General features: G+C 40.3%; 1 long non-coding RNA gene across 1 annotated transcript; it reads left to right on the top strand.

The window, feature by feature from the left end:
• The first annotated feature begins 1473 nt into the window (after positions 1-1473).
• LOC124283439 lies at positions 1474-19603 on the top strand. The gene is made up of 3 exons (XR_006900342.1): positions 1474-1547; positions 15313-15484; positions 19533-19603. It is a non-coding gene; the product is annotated as an uncharacterized LOC124283439 (long non-coding RNA).
• Positions 19604-20185: the final 582 nt, after the last annotated feature.

Below are 20185 nucleotides of genomic sequence, written 5' to 3'. Positions count from 1 at the left end.
TGACATTCTCTCCCGAATTCGGTTCGAATTTCGGAAATATTTTTTTTCTGGCTGATTCTCCTTGATTGCTGTCAATTCAAAATAAGTGTGAATGAGCCTTTAGGTAGTTGTTTCGCTTGTTGTGGATTCGCCGAGATTGAAGTATTTCATCCCTCAACTCTAACACAGAGATGGGAGACTGTCACTTTGAGAATCTGTCTTCATTATCTAGCAATAACTTGTTGGGCCAAGCCATTATCTAACAGACAACAGATGATGACTCGGTTTATTATATTTCTTAAATTTGGAACTGGATTGACAGAAGGTAAACGAAAATAACAAAAAATACACACATGAAATTAATAACATAAACATTTTTATGTAGCTGTGGATTAAATAGTTGTAGCTATTAAATAGCCGTGGGTTTGCATTGAGTATTGATGAAGACAAAACGTTCAATAAGGTGAAATATTTTGCTTTTGATAGATGGCGGCTGCTTTCACACTCAATGAAACCTCAAAACAGTTATCTCGTCTTACTCATTAATAAGCTTAAAACAGTCATTTGCATTGGTCTTATTTTCTGTTTAGAAAATAATCTACCGTAGGTGTTGCGCACAGAAGTATCATCATCATCATCATCATCATCATCATCATCATCATCATCATCACTAGTATGCTCTGAGATGGCCCTAACAATGCTCCAGAACCTATACTGGACTAATTACACACTCACAGGGTAATATGGATGTTATCGTCACACATGATCCAGTGCATGGACAGTGCATCATCATCATCATCATCATCATCATCATCATCATCATAACTAGTATGCCCTAACCATGCCCCAGAACCTCTACTGGACTAATTACACACACAGGGTAATATGGATGTTATCGTCACACATGCTCCAGTGCATGGACAGTGGTGAGGTGTAACGGAGTGTCCAAGCAGCAGTACATGAGCAGTGCTTATTGGAGGGTAGATGGAAATCATGATTTCAACAAGAGTTTGTATTTTTTTTCCAAACCAGCTGCACTGAATTTTTTACTGTGTGTTTTTTCGGTTCAGTGAGGTATGTATCGAAAAGCATTGAGGTATTAATCGAAAAACCGAAGTGCGCAGCAGACTAAACACTGCACATAGGTTTTTTCGATTTATCCCTCAATGCTTTTCGATTCAAACCTCAGTGCTTTTTTATTTAAACCTCAGTGCTTTTCGATTCAAACCTCAGTCCTTTTAGATTCATACCCCAATGAACCGAAAATGAACACAGTCAAACACTTGAATTACGTTCGCTAACGAACACCGTTACATCAATTCAATCAAAAACAATTTTATATACTTACACAGACAAAGATGACGAAATTGATGAACAGAATAAATACAGCGGCGGTACGTGAAGGTCAGCTTCTAATTTGCACACATAACTTGACACGCTTACAAAGTCAGTAGCCTTCGAGGGAAAGTAACACCAAACCAAAGTTCATATTACCTGTCAGTCGAGGCTAGAGTCGACTAAATATGACACCCGGAGACGTGAGGATTAATGGGCTATGGATGACACAGGTATGCAGAAAAGGGAATTCCCGCAGAGTAATAGGAGCTATTTGAGATTCCCTGACTGTCCATAGTGGTGAAATGTTTTTGCTTGTTGTTTAACGTTGCTCTCATCAATAATGCCGATATATGGAGGCGGTTTGTAAATAATCGAGTCTGGACCAGACGATCCGGTGACTGACATCATGACCATCGACCTACACAACTCGGATACGATGGCCTGTGTCAATCAAGTCAGTGAGCCTGGCCACCCGATCTCGTTAGTCGCCTCTTACGACAAGCATGGGTTACTATAGACCAATTTTGACCCGGGTAGTTGTGAAAGCAGTCGGTTTTGTTGAGTTTGTTTGAGTTTTAAATTCTATTATAAATCCGTGGAAAAATGAACAAGAAGCCTTCTTTGGTGGTCATGTACACAAGCATTAACTGCAAAGAATGAATTCCAAGCCGGAGCTCTAAGTGTACATTTTAAACAACGATGAAGTCAACAAAGTGTCCATCTGTGACCTCTGGGACACTCGCTTCTACTGGGTGGTATCGCACTTTAGCAACACAGCTATTTGCTCACACCAACGTATACTGTTTTTTGTTTCTGGTCTGACCCGAACAAACTGACCACTGTTATGCAACATTTGCCCATTTATTCGCCGAAGTGCTCGCCCTTGGTAAGACATTGTGATTTTACGGCCGTTTCAAACAACTTTGTTCATTATAATTGTAATTTATAAAACCGGAAAAGTCTTTCAACAGTCTCTTCATTTGTCTATATAATTGAACATAAAACACAATGTACAGTCTACTGTATAGCGAGACAGCTTGTTACATATTGCACCAATGGTTATCAGTGTGAGTGTGCTTTTTAAATGTTCCACGTGTTCCTACGTCGCCAGTGTAGTGTAAACTCATTGAAGCGCCATGTATATCCTTCGAACCCCGTCCACGCAAAACACAGCGCTGTCTTTGAAGGCTGGCACTGGATGAGGGATTGCTTCTCTGGTATACAGGGTAACAAGGCCACAATCGTTTACATCGTAGGATCGATTTCACAAATGTTCCAAATGTTCAGCATATGTTTTCATCCGCTATTTTACTGCTGTTGTTTGTAATGACTGGGTGTTATAATCCCCATCAAACAATCTTTGAACAGGAGTTGAATGATGCTGTTAGAAATCTTTGCATTACGTGTTTGGTCTATTTTACCTCGGAAGTTCAAAAGAATGGAGCTACAAGAATATTGACTGAACTATAAGGCAATTTACCATTGGAGTGTTGAAGATATAAGCAAATTATCATGATATCTTTCTTCGAGCTTCCAACCCCAAGAGAGAAAGAAGATGCTGGGGTCCAAGCGCCGTAAGCTCCGACAGAGCCCAAGGTGGAAGCTTTGCTCCCTAAAACCAAAGCATAATTGCAAATTCCCTTCTCAGAAATGTCACTGAAAACGATGCATTGAGACCTATTTCTATTTCTGTGATTTTTATATGAAACCATTGAGAGATTTATCATTTTCTTTCGTGAGAGCGTGACATGTAAGCAAAGGCGTGAGAGTTGGCAGGTATGCCTTTTTCATGTTACACGACAAAGGAACCTCTAGCCTACCGCTAATGCTACATTACTGCGTCAGCACTTATTGCGAGTTTGCGGCATGGTGCTGTAACATTATCGTTGTGTCATACATTGGAGTTCTTCCGTTTTGTCTGCAACATATGTGTTTTGTGTAGATGATGCGTTTATGCTCTAATTATAAAAATTATACAACAGAAAATGTAAAGAACGTATAAAAAACATTTGTGATATTGACTGGAGATCAAACCAACACTATCGGCTGCATGTATGACAAACAATAGAGAAAGAGCATATCAAGTTCATTATGTCAGGACATAGTTATGAAGCTAAATTGTTTTCCAGAAGGTTCTGGAACAAATAATGTTTTCAGACCAAAAGCCAGTGGTGGCCCCATGCCATCATTAACCGACTTCAGAGCTTCATCCCTTTAGGAACTCTCTGTGACAGCCTTCCAACGGTATGTGTTTGTAGACTGTCTAAGGCCTTTTGTACTACGTCATTCAAAGTTGTATGCCCAACATACTGTGCATCACTGCCGACAATGTCAATAGATTCACGACATCGGATCTTTGAGGAGAGCCACCAACCTCTATTGGAATGGCGCTAAGAGGCAGATGTTAGATTCGTGACATAAGATTATGTTTGTTGTCAGTTCATAAAGAAAGAGAATAGTGTGTTGAAAGCCAGGCAACTCTGAAGATAGATATTCTGGACGGGGCAGTAAATACCCGAAGGTCTTATGACTCAACCGCACTGACATGAAGATGTTCAATGATGTCTTCGAAACAATGTCAATTGGAGTATACACGTTAGAGTCCCCTTAAGAGGATCGATGGGTATTTTTTAGGGGTGGGTATTGCAGAGAATTTTCATATTGCGATATATTGCGATGCGAAAGCATCTATTGCGATATGTATTGCAATATATTGCATGAAGTATTTTAAAACAAAAAACTACCTATAATCGAGGTAATGCTTGATTTATAGAGCAAATACACAGCAAAATCACTAAGCTTGATTAAGCTTTAATAACAACTTTTATTCATGATTAAAAATAAAAATGTGAATAATATTTGGCACAAATGAAAAAAGGAAATATCTGAAGATTTCCGAGTGTTACGAAGTTTTCCGAATGGAAGTCAAAATACCGGTTTTCGATCAGCGTATCGCAATACGTATCGTTTTCATGTCTGAACCGGTAAACCGGTTATATTGCGCAGGCCTAGTATTTTTCGTCGCATAAAATAATGTTCTCAGTAACTTAGCCCTCGCACCGGGATTGAGCGGATGATCTGGCTCAGTGACGTGGTTGACAGGTGTCTTCCTATCCCAATGGCGTTGATCGATGTTCATGGTGTTGATCACTGAATTGTCTGGTCCAGACTTGATTGTTTACAGACCGTCGCCATATAGCTGGAATTTTGCTGATAAACAACAAAAACAAAACGTCAGCTTGATTCTGTATAGTGAGTACAAACATTGGATCACTGTGCAGAGTATAGACATCCCCTTTACCCAATGATAGTTGCATAAGTAGATCAGATAGACACATAACGAACCAGGTGATCATTGTGCAGAGTATGTGCATCCCCTTTACCCAATGTTAGTTAAAGAAGTAGATCAGATAGACACAAAACGAACCAGAAGTTCATTGTGCAGAGTATGTTCATCCCCTTTACCCAATGTTAGTTACAGAAGTAGATCAGATAGCCACATAACGAACCAGATGTTCACTGTGCAGAGTATGTACATCCCCTTTACCCAATGTTAGTTAAAGAAGTAGATCAGATAGCCACATAACGAACCAGATGTTCACTGTGCAGAGTATGTACATCCCCTATAGCGGTAGTCCGCTAGGTTTCCAAGCAACTCACGTGCAAAACACAATCTATAAAAGTTCCAACATTTATTCTTCATTTAAAATACAAAGTTGTCGCAAACCTTGTCCGTACACATTCTCTTCACAACTTTGTGAACACCATGGTTCCTCACATCGCATGAATGTCCATCGAAGAAGACATCGCAAAGTTCAACATGACATGTGCTTTCAGCCATGATCTGGTTTCGCAAGGGGGACCAAAACAAAAGGGAGGCAACCCTCTGCCAATGCCAACCCAAATACCACTAAAACTCCCCACAAATTAGCATATAAACTAATTTTAATAGGAAACTATCTATAACTTGCAACTAATGATACACATATAATTGCAATATCCTTAATTTCCATTCATGCCATCGCAATTTACATATTCATATAGCAAGTTAACTCATCCTCGCAATTTAAATGTTACCAAGTAAATTAATTCTTAACACACATTCAAACTTTAAAGTAAACATAGATTTCACTAAAACATGACATTTCAATAAAACAAACGGTTTTGAATAAAATCTTATCCAACCTTAAAATGTTCAAACATCATTTCAATTTCAGATATTTCACACTTCAATACTTGCAAAGTTCACAAACATATCCACTCAGATCAGTTCAAGTAGTTAGCTCAGTCAGCATAAACAGTTCAAATCATTCTTCATGTTCAAGGAGAAGTATCAGTTTCTGGACAGGCCGTTCCAGAAAGGTAGTGGAAGATTGCCGTCTTCCCTTTGAGTCTAATCCTTGATCTGCGATCTGAAGTTTTACTTTCCGAACATGTCCGTCCTTACTCGGAAAGGTCTCAACAACTCTACCAAGTTGCCACTGATTTCTTGGTACATTGTCATTCTTGAGGATCATAACATCGCCAACACGTACATCTCTGAAATGTTGGGTCCATTTCTGTCGTGTCTGCATGTTTTGAAGAAATTCCTTCTTCCATCTAGACCAAAACTCATTGGCATAGTACTGCACTTTACGCCACTGCTTGCACGCATACAAATCTGCCTTCTGAAAATGTCCGGGAGGGGGCAGTACAATCTGACTTTTCATAGTCAGCAAGTGATTTGCTGTCAGAGGCTCTAATGATGTTGGATCATTAAGAGTATCAGTTGATAGCGGCCGACTGTTCACAATCGCCATAGCCTCCAGCATCAATGTTCTCAGGGATTCATCATTCAGCTGGGCCTTCACTTGGTCCATTAGGGAATTGAGCACTGAACGCACTGAGCGTATCTGTCTTTCCCAGACACCACCCATGTGGCTGGCTCCAGGTACATTCATGTTGAATTTCACTAAGTCACAATTACATTTCAAAAGGTAGTTTCTTAACATCTCAGTCTCAAAAGAGTCCTTTAGTTCATTCATGGCACCAACAAAGTTTGTGCCTCTATCACACCGCAATTCTCGCACTGGTCCCCTAACTGCCTGGAACCGCCTCCAGAGCATTTATGAAGAATCTGTGGAGAGTGATGAAGCAACTTCAACATGTATGGCACGACAGGCTAAACAAGTAAAAGAGTATGCCATAGCGTTTCTGAGTCTTCCGACCTTCTTTCACCAGGAAGGGTCCGAAGCAGTCTACACCACAATATGTGAATGGTGGGGACGCATTCACTCGTTCAGATGGTAAATCTGCCATCCTTTGTTGCTGTACTTGACTTCGGAGTTTCCTACACTTCACACATTTGTATATGTAAGATGAAACTGCAGAGCTACAGCCTACAATCCAATAGCCACTTGATCGTATTTCATTTGTAGTCATCCCGCGTCCTTGATGACACGTTTTCTCATGGCAATGACGAATAATAAGGTTGCTAACATGTTGTCCCTTTGCAAGTATCACTGGATGTTTCTCATTGCAGGTGACAGAAGACTGCCTGATTCTACCTCCGACACGAATCACACCAGAGCTATCCAAGAATGGATCAAGGCGAGAGAGTGAGCTCGTCTTCTTCAGTTGTCTGAATGTGTATTGATTGTCTTTCACAGATCGCAAAAATTGAATCTCCTCTGCATAAGCACTATTTTGACAGTGTTTGACTATCTCATTTTCAGCTTCCAGCATGTTATTCACAGTAACACTAGTGCTTGATCTAATAATTTTGTCAGCTCCGCAGGTCTCGCTGTGTTTCAATTTCACATCTCGTCTCAACTTTCGCTTCAGTTTCAGGCACATTGCAACAACACGCTTCAACCTGAACCAATCAGAGAAGCGTGCAAATCGGTCAACCATGTCTAGCTTGGTTGATTCAGTTGTCATCGTCTTCATCACAACACCTTTAACACATTTCACTTCTGGATCATCTGCGTTTAACATCACACTGTTTGAATCTGTGTGCTGTTCAGGTAGTTGCTTGTTCCAGAGAAAGACTGGTCCCTTCAGCCAGTCGGACTTGTGTATCAAGTCATGAGGTGTGAGACCTCGAGAAGCGTCATCTGCTGGGTTATTCTCAGTCTGGATGTATCTCCACTGAACTGGCTCAGTCTTATCTCGGATCTGTGACACTCGATTAGCCACAAAGACGTGAAATCGCTTCGAGTCGTTGTTTATGTAGCCAATTACCACCTTGCTATCTGTCCAGAACACATGTTTCACATCTTCAAATTCAAGTTCTCTGGACAACAAAGTACTGATTCTGACTGATACCAGTGCTGCAGTGAGTTCTAAGCGAGGTATGGTGACCTGTTTTAGCGGAGAAACTCTAGATTTTCCCATCAGGAATGAGACATATATCTTTCCGCCACTATCAGTCAATCTGACGTAAGAACACTGACCATATCCCAGATTGCTGGCGTCTGAGAAATGGTGAAACTCCACTCTTTCAATCTCACTGAACTCCTGTGGTTTGAAACATCTATCCACGTTAAGACTTGTCAATTCTAAAATCTCAGTTCTCCACTTCTCCCATTGGGATCGCAGGGTTTCTGGGACTGGGTCATCCCAGTCAGCATTATCTCGGCACATTGTTTGTAGTATAGCCTTTCCAACCATGATGACTGGAGCTATAAAACCCAAGGGGTCATACACAGAACTGACTGTTGATAACACGCCTCTAACGCGTCAGTGGAGAGTCCTGTAAAGTAACTCTGATTGACAGAGTATCAGTTTCTACGCACCAGTGAATTCCCAAAGGCTTCTCAACAATGTCCATGCCTTTGAGCAGTTCTGTCTCCTTGGAATTGGCACGATCCTGTGGACGGAGAGGTCATGACCTCTTTGAGTTGGACACAAATTTGTGTAACCTGATGCCACCCTTCGCACAAAGTTCTTGGCTTTCACTGACAAGTTTGACAGCTTCCTGTACTGTCTTCACCGACTTCAACCCATCATCTACATAGAAGTTGTTTCTCAAAAACTCAGCAGCTTCGTGTCCAACTTCTTCCTCATAATCATTCGCACATTGTCGCAGACAATAGTTGGAACATCCCGGCGAGGAGGTAGCTCCGAACAAGTGCACCTTCATGCGATACTCAACAGGATTGGAATTAAAATCCCCTTTATCGAACCAAAGGAAACGAAGATAGTCTCTTTGATTCTCCTCAACGCGAAATTGAAAAAACATCTGTTCAATATCACACATCACCGCAATCCGTTCTTGACGGAATCTGTGGAGGACTCCGATCAATGTGTTCGTCATATCTGGACCTTGCAAGAGGTGGTCGTTTAGGGATTCACCACGAAATCGTGCACTGCAATCAAACACGACTCGTATTTTGTTGGGTTTCCGTGGGTTGTACACCCCATGGTGTGGAATATACCAAACAGTTTTCTTGCTGTCATCTATCACAGGGGCTCGTTCAGCATGTCCGTTCTGGATGATCTTATCCATGAATGCTACGTAGTCTGTGTGGAATTGGACATCTTTTTCTAAACGTGATCTCAGCTGCTCCATGCGACGGGTAGCTTGAACTTTGTTGTTAGGCAACTTTGGTTGTGGGTGACGAAAAGGCAGGGGCATTTCATAATGACTGTCAGCGCATTGACGAATTCTGGTTCTTTGCAATCTTTACGAATTTCGCATCATCGTAGGACAACACCTTGTCACTCTTCTCACATTCAATAAAATCTTGTTCAAGCAACTTGACAACTTGTGTTGTTCCTATAGTTTCCTTCACCGAAGTCTGCAAGGATATCACCACGTGGTTCAAAAAGCTCAGACTTCTCTGCATTGCATCTGGAAGACAGCTCTTCTGGTACCTTATACGTGAGCATACGGTGGCTCGTTCCAATAGGATCTTCATCAACAGCCTCTGGATCCATGACACCAACCACACTCCATCCTAGGTCTGTTCTCACAGCATACGGTCCACTTGCATCTGCAGGTATGACATCTCTGGGTGTGAGAGCTTTGGGACAGTTGTACCCAATCAGAATACCAACTTCACAGTCCTGTAACTCTAACAACTCACTTGACATGCTTGCGAGGTGCGTCCACTGAGCTACATTCTCGGGTGTAGGAATGTGACCACGATTCACAGGCATTATACCCCTGGTATAGGAAATAGGTAAAGGTATCTTCAGTGAAGAGTTGTATCCTCTGACAGTAAGATTCCTGATCGTCTGACACTCAATTGTTTCGTTCTCTGCATGCATTGTAGATAACATCAGCTGAACCTTTAGGTCCAGTAACACCAAGCCTCTCACAGGTATCCTTCAGAATGAACGTTGTATCAGACTGGGTGTCCAATAAAGCATAAGTCAATATCTCAGAATCTGGATTATCATCATGTGACAACCACACTGGTACGATCATCGCACACTTGTTATTCTGAGCAGTGTCCTTCATATGACTAACAGCTACTTTCCCGTTCACAGATTTCACTTGTGTTTCGCAATTCAAACTTCGCTGATCTGATTTCATCTCACATTTGTTGTCCACACGGTCACCATGAAACACTGTTGGGTGTTTCCGAGAACACACTTGACAAGTCAATCTGTCCTGGCAATCCTTTGAGCGATGACCCCATTTCAAACAACCGAAACAGATCCCACGTTGCATCGCAAATTGCTTCTTATCAGCAACAGATTTCTTGAGGAAAACATCGCAATGTTCAAGTTCATGATCTTTGTTGCACAGGAAGCAATATTTCTTCTTTACTTCTGTTGACATAGAGATAGCTGGTCTTCTCAGACTATGATTTGTCTGTGTGTCTCTAACCCTATCCTTCTGTGTAAAGGAATCCTTGATTTTGTCCTGCTTCATGACAAGGACACGTGTGACTGGTTCACATGCAACATTGGCTTCGTCAGTCACAAACTTCACAAACTCCGAAAATGGAGGATATACTTTCCTCGATCTAAAATGACAACTATGCGACTCCATCTGTGAATCAAGTTGTCTGGCAATTTAGACACTAACATTCTATTCTCCTTCTCAAAGTCGAGGGCTCTCAAACTTGGAATAGTTCTTGTTGCAATCAAACACTGTTTCAGAAAGTCAGCGTACTTTCTCAATGCTGTTCCATTTTTCCAACTAATTTTCGGCCATGCATCTAGTTTATCCCTGAATGCATCTCCTAACACAACTTGATTTCCATATCTATCTTCAAGAAGCTGTTTAGCTTCATCGTAGGCTTCAGGGGTTCTCATAAGAAAATATCCTTCTAGGTCATCTCGCACACTGCCACCAACATATTTCTTCAAATAATAAAGTTTTTCTTGGGGCTGAATTTCACGGGTTTCTATCAAAGTTTCAAAGGCAGTTTTCCAAGAAGGAAAATAAATGGGATTTCCATAGAAAATACCAGGTTCAGGAACTGGTAATCTACTCAAACTAAACTTCTCTGCAAATGTCCTAGTCATTTTAGCAATCTCACTTGCTGCAGCCATAACACAGTCTACATTTGAAATCTCAGACCTTCTGGGAACACAATCAGGTGTAAACTTGGGTGTGAATTCATCTGCACCAACATTCAGCTTCGTTGAAGAAAATGGCTGTGTCTGTCTTTGTGTTTCTCCTGTAGAAATTGGTGTGGAATAGATTCCTGGGTTTGAGCACGATCTGCACCATCAAATGTTTTATCATGATCCTGGTTAGAATTCTGAATATCAACATTTGGTAATGTTTGAATATATTTCTTAACAAGTTCAGTCTTATTTTCTTCCTCAATATTTACTGATTTCTACAGCCTGTCCATTAACATTGGGAGAGATTTTATCTGGACTAGCTCCATAAAGAAATGTTTCACTCGATTCAAACTGTTCAAATACCTGTGACTTGGCATTTTCAATATCAAGTTTCTTCTTTAATTCAAGTTTCAAAAGTTCACTGCGCGTTTTCTCTTCCCTTTCAACATATTCTAACTGCACACGATATTCCGCTGCCTTCGCTTGAGCTGCCATTTGCGAGTCACGTGACTTTGCCGACTGTCCTGACAAACAAACCACTTATCACTGAAACTTTATCACTCATCATGAATCGTAAAATGTTCTGCTATTCACGAGTTGCATTCAGAGGAGGTGTTCACTATAGCGGTAGTCCGCTAGGTTTCCAAGCAACTCACGTGCAAAACACAATCTATAAAAGTTCCAACATTTATTCTTCATTTAAAATACAAAGTTGTCGCAAACCTTGTCCGTACACATTCTCTTCACAACTTTGTGAACACCATGGTTCCTCACATCGCATGAATGTCCATCGAAGAAGACATCGCAAAGTTCAACATGACATGTGCTTTCAGCCATGATCTGGTTTCGCAAGGGGGACCAAAACAAAAGGGAGGCAACCCTCTGCCAATGCCAACCCAAATACCACTAAAAACTTCTGACCTACACGATAACCGCTACATCCCCTTTACCCAATGTTAGTTGAAGAAGTAGATCAGATAGCCACATAACGAACCAGATGATCATTGTGCAGAGTATGTACATCCCCTTTACCCAATGTTAGTTAAAGAAGTAGATCAGATAGCCACATAACGAACCAGATGATCATTGTGCAGAGTATGTACATCCCCTTTACCCAATGTTAGTTAAAGAAGTAGATCAGATAGCCACATAACGAACCAGATGTTCACTGTGCAGAGTATGTACATCCCCTTACCCAATGTTAGTTGAAGAAGTAGATCAGATAGCCACATAACGAACCAGATGTTCACTGTGCAGAGTATGTTCATCCCCTTTACCCAATGTTAGTTAAAGAAGTAGATCAGATAGCCACATAACGAACCAAATGTTCACTGTGCAGAGTATGTACATCCCCTTTATCCAATGTTAGTTAAAGAAGTAGATCAGATAGCCACATAACGAACCAGATGATCATTGTGCAGAGTATGTGCATCCCTTTACCCAATGCTAGTTACAGAAGTAGATCAGATAGCCACATAACGAACCAGATGATCATTGTGCAGAGTATGTGCATCCCTTTACCCAATGTTAGTTAAAGAAGTAGATCAGATAGCCACATAACGAACCAGATGTTCACTGTGCAGAGTATGTACATCCCAGAGTTTACCCAATGCTAGTTACAGAAGTAGATCAGATAGCCACATAACGAACCAAATGATCATTGTGCAGAGTATGTACATCCCTTTACCCAATGCTAGTTACAGAAGTAGATCAGATAGCCACATAACGAACCAGATGTTCATTGTGCAGAGTATGTACATCCCCTTTACCCAATGCTAGTTACAGAAGTAGATCAGATAGCCACATAACGAACCAAATGATCATTGTGCAGAGTATGTACATCCCCTTTACCCAATGCTAGTTACAGAAGTAGATCAGATAGCCACATAACGAACCAGTGGATCACTGTGTAGAGAAATGATATCCGCTGTACCAAGCGTTAGTTTTGGAAGTTGATCGGCTGGAGACAACGGATGCTGGAATAATACATGCATGTTGCTGTGAATTTATAGATTAAATACCTGGATCAATGTGGACATTCTGTTAATCCACAGCAATTCAGTCTTGAACTAATTACGACATTGGTCGGCCTGTATGTTAGTCTAATTCCAAAGACTAATTTACCATTTTCCCAAGGTATGTATATGCCTAGAATTACTCAAATGCATTAATTGGAAGATGCTAGTCCCGACTGTTAAAAGTCCCTATTGTAGTGCGCATGTACGGTCAGCCACCTAGAACGAGTAGTGCAACATGGCAGCTCATCAATTACTATGGTTGACAGACTTAATCTGTGTCAGTTGTGCCCAGGGACACTAACACAATAAGTACCTCCACTGCCCATCTGGCTTTAACTCAGTCTTGTGTGTATCTACTTGCATTAACAAATAATCCCCGGAATTTCCTCTGGGCTAACATATGTCACGATGCAACCCTGGTTGCCACTCATGTCTGAAGTGTTCCTTAACTGTGAATCCATTTGATGACTTGCTTGTTGCTCAACGCCGCACCTAACAATGTTTCCATGAGAATTTGATGTAACTTACTTTAAGGCCAGTTAAACTTTAATACTATATGTTTGTGATGTGTAAGAATCTAATTTGCAATTTGAGAACAATTTAATTGGTCAAAATAATGTTTCGAGAGTCGAAATATAGGCCGAAATAAAAAAAATGTCTGTTCTTGCTTTAGGACATAACTTAGTTTTTTGTGTATCATATCAGTTGTGCGACCTTATAAAATCCGTCCAATCAAATAACTCTAATGAGCGAGAAACGTTTCATTTTCTAAATGAATGTACATGGTGCTGGGGTGGGTGTCATGTCGTCACTTCCGGAGCGAAGCCATTATGGAGAAAAGGTCCAGGGCATTTATAAGAATAAGATGGTTATATGATATTCCTGAAACTCGAGGAAGGATTATTTGCACAATGCTAGTCTGTCTCACAGTCCCTGAACCACATTATTTTCCTTATTGCTTAGCCCTCTCTGCAATGCCAAAGTCCTGAATAAAGAAAGTCTAGATTTCTTCACGTTCAGACTTTCCTAACCCTCTCGGGCTCCATTTTAGTTTAAATGGGTTTATTTGAGAGTATCAAAATTATATATATTCAGGGACTAAGTGTAGCACTATGCTAACAAATACATGATCACTGTTGCTTTCTACTTAAAGTATACTTCGGACGATGGTGCTAGACATCTCTCTCTCTCTCTCTCTCTCTCTCTCTCTCTCTCTCTCTCTCTCTCTCTCTCTCTCTCTCTCTCTCTCTCTCTCTCTCTCTCTCTCTCTCTCACACACACACACACACACACACACGCCCCCTCCCATACTGACACGCAAATGTTATAGGACTTCAACAGAATGGAAACTCTTATATAGTCCCGTGGCTAAGTCCCGCTGGGTGTCCTGTCGAGAACGAGATGTCATGTCTACAGGCCATCGTCTTAAGGAATATTGTCGAGTGCGGCATTAAGCAACAAACAAACATATTGATTCTGTCACCACATTAGTTATACGTGAGTTTAAAAAATGATTGCACCGAGGAACAAGCGTCAGAGCACATACATCACCTTTCAAAATGAGACGTATTATCATGAGAACTTATATTAAAAAATAACTGACATTGAACGTGTTGATATCCCGTTAAGCCAGAGAACTGGCAATGTGTAACCTGGTAAGAGTATTGTGTTTCTCCTTCACTTCTGTCGATATTTTTGACAGTTCTGACAATTTCCCCAGTAGGTCCTCTGACAATATTGTTGACTTAAGAAACCTACTGCCATGTCATTGATAACCAGAAATACCATGAGGATAACCAAAGTGGACGTTCTGCTTTCAGAAACATGGAAGCTACAAAAAACCCTTCAGTTTCAGAATAAAAGCCTCGATTACAGTATTGACAGTAAGAGGGGAATATTTGTCAGTAGACTTATAATTTGCTGTCGATGACCTATCACTCTAAAACCATTTCTTGTTTTCGTGCCCAAAAGTGGTAGACAATGTTCTCTTGTTTGAGGGATCAACAATGAACCATACCTTATAGGTTACGAGTAGTGTCGTGCAGAGAATAAGCTGTACAGTTGTCCCAGTCATTAGTGATTTAGACATGCCAGATAGGTTATCGTGGGTTCGAATCCCAGAGTCGCCGTGACTGTGTTTATTTATTTTGGTTCAATTAATGCTTCAATTTGACTACCCCTACGCATCAAAATGGCCTCTCTCGATGTAAATGAAATTCATTCGGTTGAACAGGGAGAATTTGAATGGAATTGATTTCTCTTTTTGTGGTAAAGTCAGAAATAAGGGAGATAACCTTTGGTAGAGGGCGATACTGGATGGGGTATATACTATACAAGGGCCTGTTAAGCCGGGTTGCTCAATCTCTCCTGTGGTGTTGCCGGAACGACGCAGTCTAGTTCCCATTGTTTTAATATCAGTATGCATTGTGCATTATGCATTATCATGATCATGGCCATTTTCTGTCGACAGGTGTGGCAGTCTTGCTTGAAGACGGAATGTTGCCGTAGTGACACTTACGGCTCTGAACCGCAAGTGAGCGTGGATTATGGTACATGCGTCATACAGTGAGATGGTTTGTTAAGTGGATCCGAACTAAGAGAGCTGACCTGTTGATGTAATTGACGCGATTCAGTAAATATTGGTGAGTACATGCCTTGGGGAGAGTGTCACCGGGGAGGACGCAACGATGTGTGTTTGTTCTATATTTGGCCTGGCGGGGTTTGTAATAGAACTGAAATACTGCTCAAAGCGACGCTAAAACAAACTCACGCACTCACTCACTCACTCACTCACTCACTCACTCATCCATCCACTCACTCATCCATCCACTCACTCACTCATCCATTCACTCACTCATCCATCCACTCACTCACTCACTCACTCACTCACTCACTCACTCACTACAGTTCCTGGTCGTGTAACATACTTAAACCGTTACCATTTACTGGTTGCTGACCATCTACCCTACCTACACCCACTCAAACGCAGGCAAGCACAAGTGCGCTCTACCATCCGCACATACAAACACATCTACTCCAGACTGATTCATGACGAAGGCTATATGCTCTTGTCAGTGGCATAAGAGGGGGTGATCACCTCTACTTTCAGCCACTGAGCAACTTACATTAACACACATCCCTCCACGTCACTCGTAAATCCCCGTGTAGGATGTTGAAGGTTCTCTCATGTCAACTGGCCCACTGATGGAGATTTATTACGACACCCGCTTATGTTTCCACGCAATATGACATAAAACCTAGTCGGGCCTCCTTGACCAAATTCCACGTAATCTCGTCAGAAAAATAAGAAGCAAGTATAGATAGCCTTGTGATTGACGTAGCCCAGAGAGTAAATATTTAACTCGCCCCATTCACGAGATGATATAAACATGGAATGTGGCAAGACAGTATAAATATTCTATTTATTATACACTTTATGTCAGTAATATTGGACGTAATTATTGATAAGAGAGATTACTGTATACGTACATCACAGCTTACCGTGTATTTTGCACAGTTAGGCGGCGTTTGCGTTGAGCTTTGGTTCTGATGGTGGGGAGTTGAATTGTAGCTGTACCAATACAGTCGTCTACCAGTCTGCGGTTATATGGAAACGATTCTCGTGAAAATACTTCAAATAAATCAAACGCTTTCCATATTCATAAGAAATTTGTCCCTGAAGTAGAGTCGATTGTACAGTCCTGACCATATTGGAATCCGTCCTTGAATCGTCAGGAATCGCCATGTAATAGCGGACATATAATGTTCTCTCTGAACATTATAAATTTGGGTCATGCATTTTGGTTAGTTCGCGCAAATTCAGTTATTTTCAGTCTCTGAGTCTTGGCTAATATCAACGTGACGTCATATCAACGCGCTATCAAGTAATGAATTGCGTCATCGATTGTTCGTGAAGTCTTGTGGCGTCATATTACGCATATGGAAAAGATTCTCGTGAAAATACTTGAAATAAATCAAACGCTTTCCATATTCATAAGAAATTTGTCCCTGAAGTAGAGTCGATTGTACAGTCCTGACCATATTAGAATCCGTTCTTGCATCGTCAGGAATCGCCATGTAATAGCGGCCATATTATGTTCTCTCGGAACATTATAAATTTGGATCATACATTTTAACACTATAACAAAAATGTCGGAGCTGATGCTTCTTTGAAAAAATTGGATGTGTTCGGTTTAAGATTAGTTTACCTAATTTGTTTGATACAAGGATGAAACTTTCATGGTGTTAGACACACCTTCTTGAGCCACAATACTGATTGTCTTGGGATGTAACACCACGGATGCATAGACACATTAAGAATACATCTTAAATTCGATGGTGCTCTTTTGAGGCATTTTACTTCAATTTGTCACGTCCACGAGTTTATACAGTGACATGAGCTCCATCGCACAACTCGCGAACAAATTTGAAATAACTTCAGTATAAAGAATCACACTGTGTTGTGGTACAAGCATCGTGACGTTGTAAAGTTTCAGAGTATGACAGACAAATAACATAGAATCACATCACATCGCATTACATAGCATTCATCGGTACGTAAGTCCCAAAACTTTCAAAGTTAAATTTTTGCTAACCCGATTTTAAACGTAGTATATTTGTTTCTTTAAAAGTCGGTTAAACTTTTCCTACAATCGCGAGCGGCTGAAGGGATGGTGTAAATCCAACTAGGGTCCATGCACGTAGCAAAGGCACTGTAAGTCCCCATGGACCCTCGTATGGTGATCTGCCTTCGGTTGTTGGCGATCTATAGCCTGCTTTTATCTTATATTGTCCTAATAGTGCTATTAGTTTTAAGTTTCTACACTAGTTTTAATTGTATTTGTGATATTCTAGTTGTTTTACTGTCCTTTGATGACAGGTTTTTATACTATACACATATTCCATTTCAATGTCAAATGTGTTCTCGTCACGATATGGCTGAAATATTGCCGACCTGACGTTAAATATTAACTCACTCACTCACTCACATAGCATTCAACACCCCTTCTACTAACGACCTTGAACTTCGGGTTCCAAATGACCATGTGGCCTGTCCTAATGATGTCCCCACGTCAACTAATGCAGTTATGGCTTAACCGTAATGGCAATCAGGTTCATAACAGACAAACTAGATGCTGACGCTTATGACGCCAACTTGATATGACTACATAAGTTGATCATCTTTCGAGGTCATCCCCCGCACTACACAGAGGTTAAAGCCAGATTTGTGCATTGAAAACATATGTTCGATGTTAGTATGAATATGTGTTCAGAATCGGTATTGTATCGTTTCTTACATGTATAATCTATCTCGGAGAAAACTATTTAATGGCTAGATTGATCCCAGGGAACTGTCTGTGATGGAATCATTAAATCCTGAAATTGGAATACGGTAAACCTACAACTAACAACGGATATTTCAACATTGAAGTTTGAGTACATACAAAGTTTAAGTGAGTAATAATTACAACTCTAATATAAATCCTCTAATACTAATTTAAACCACAGATATATTGTGGTTTTCTCATATTTTGATACATTAGTACACTTCTTCATAGCATGCAAAACGTTTTGCAATACACCTCTTGTAATATCATATGTTATGTACGATATATGAACATGACAACTCCAATATCCCTTTTCTAGTGTTTGCAAACCTTTCAATACATATCGCCGGTTTGTTTGTATCACCATTCACACCCGGGGATAGAATACATTGTAAGTCATCTTACATGAAACCAGTACCCAATTTGAACGAGTTCAATCTCGTAGAGTTCTTTGATATTTAACCTACCCAAACCTACCTAACAAAACATTCTTGGCAGTCTTTCACTCAGCATTAATGATACTGTCTTACATCTCGTACGACACAGCTGTGTTTGGAAAACTGACAAAAAATCTATGTAACCAGGTTGTACAATTCGACCGCTGTGAAAAAGCGTTGTTGCTCTGGATTTTATTCGCCCTCTCGCTTACGTCAATCGATTCGATCGTAGTCTTACATTAAACTGCAATTGTACAATCAGCAGCCAGACATTGGACCTCGCAGACAAAAAGAATCTTGACTGATGTCTTGAGGTGAACTCAATTTTGTAGTAAATTGATCTAATTCCCTACTTACAAAACATCAGCGTTTTGTCTCAGGGCCAAGGGAGATGTCTTATCGTTTGATGAGGGTACTTTCAGAAGAGATTCATCTGGCCCTGGCGTTGCATCTATCCTTCCCTGAAGCGAGCTGCTATGAAGAAGATGATTAAAGTGGTGTATGCAATATAGCTGGTTCAGTTGAAAGCGACATCAGAATGTCTAGGAATGATAATTAAATGTACTGCATTATATATAATATATATGCGATAACAAGCACCTCTGTGTGTATTCTTGTCTTATAAAACTTTAAACTACAGAAAAGTTTACTAGGGAAAATATCATTTAAAGAAACTCCATATTAAACTATCCGAAGATAGAACCTAGATTTTGCTGAATTAAAAGAATTCTGCTAGTTATTACTGCAGAACAAAAGACATTCTGACAGAAGTTTCAGCAGAAAAACATTTCTGCTAGTATTTTCTGCAGAAATGCATTTTCAGACACATTTTGTGAGTTTATGAACAGGTTTTTGGATTTATCTCAGCGAGATCTTTCCAGTGATATGAAATATGTCATCGTAGCATGCTTCCTTCTGTGTTTCAGGTTAGGACTTGCTGACCATTCCTAAGTTGTTCCACCCGACCTTAATAGTTGCTGAATGTAATCAGTTTCTGGGCAGTAGTTATCTAAAACGTATGCACGCTAAGTAACAATGTCATTATCATTATTGAAAACGTTGCACGGTGCCAATGCGTGTTTGAATATTGTTGTTTTATTTTATTGATGAATATTTATAGGACGTTGGTAAAATGTGCATTTCATTTTGCACTGGCCAGTATCGTAACTGGTCTTTGTATAATTAGCTGTGTCCAGGATGAAAAAGTGTGTCTACCGTCGCATGCAGTATTGTGTTCTGTGTCATTACTGGTGGTGGTCCGATTAATTGAAATAATCGAAGATTGGTCGACCAAGCAATCGATCATAATTTCTCATAATCGAACACAAATAACTCTGGAACACTTGTTTTCATTAACAATATTTTTCACATGGTTGGTTTTGTCTGTTACATTTCGTAAGCACTACAAGCTCGTTTCAAGTCATGATTGATTTTATCTCAAAGATTCAAAGAAATATATGTTCCTAACATACTAGTCATCCTTTAAAGATGTGAAATTTTGCCCAAAAAACCCCAAAGAACTACATGTTTTTTTCCTTATTTTTATGTGCATTAACAAATTTCATAAATGACGTTAACC

The sequence above is a fragment of the Haliotis rubra genome, unplaced genomic scaffold, assembly GCF_003918875.1.
Source record: "Haliotis rubra isolate DU_JTF1 unplaced genomic scaffold, ASM391887v1 Scf315, whole genome shotgun sequence".
Lineage (NCBI taxonomy): Eukaryota > Metazoa > Mollusca > Gastropoda > Lepetellida > Haliotidae > Haliotis > Haliotis rubra.
This window is presented reverse-complemented; position numbering and strand designations above follow the sequence as displayed.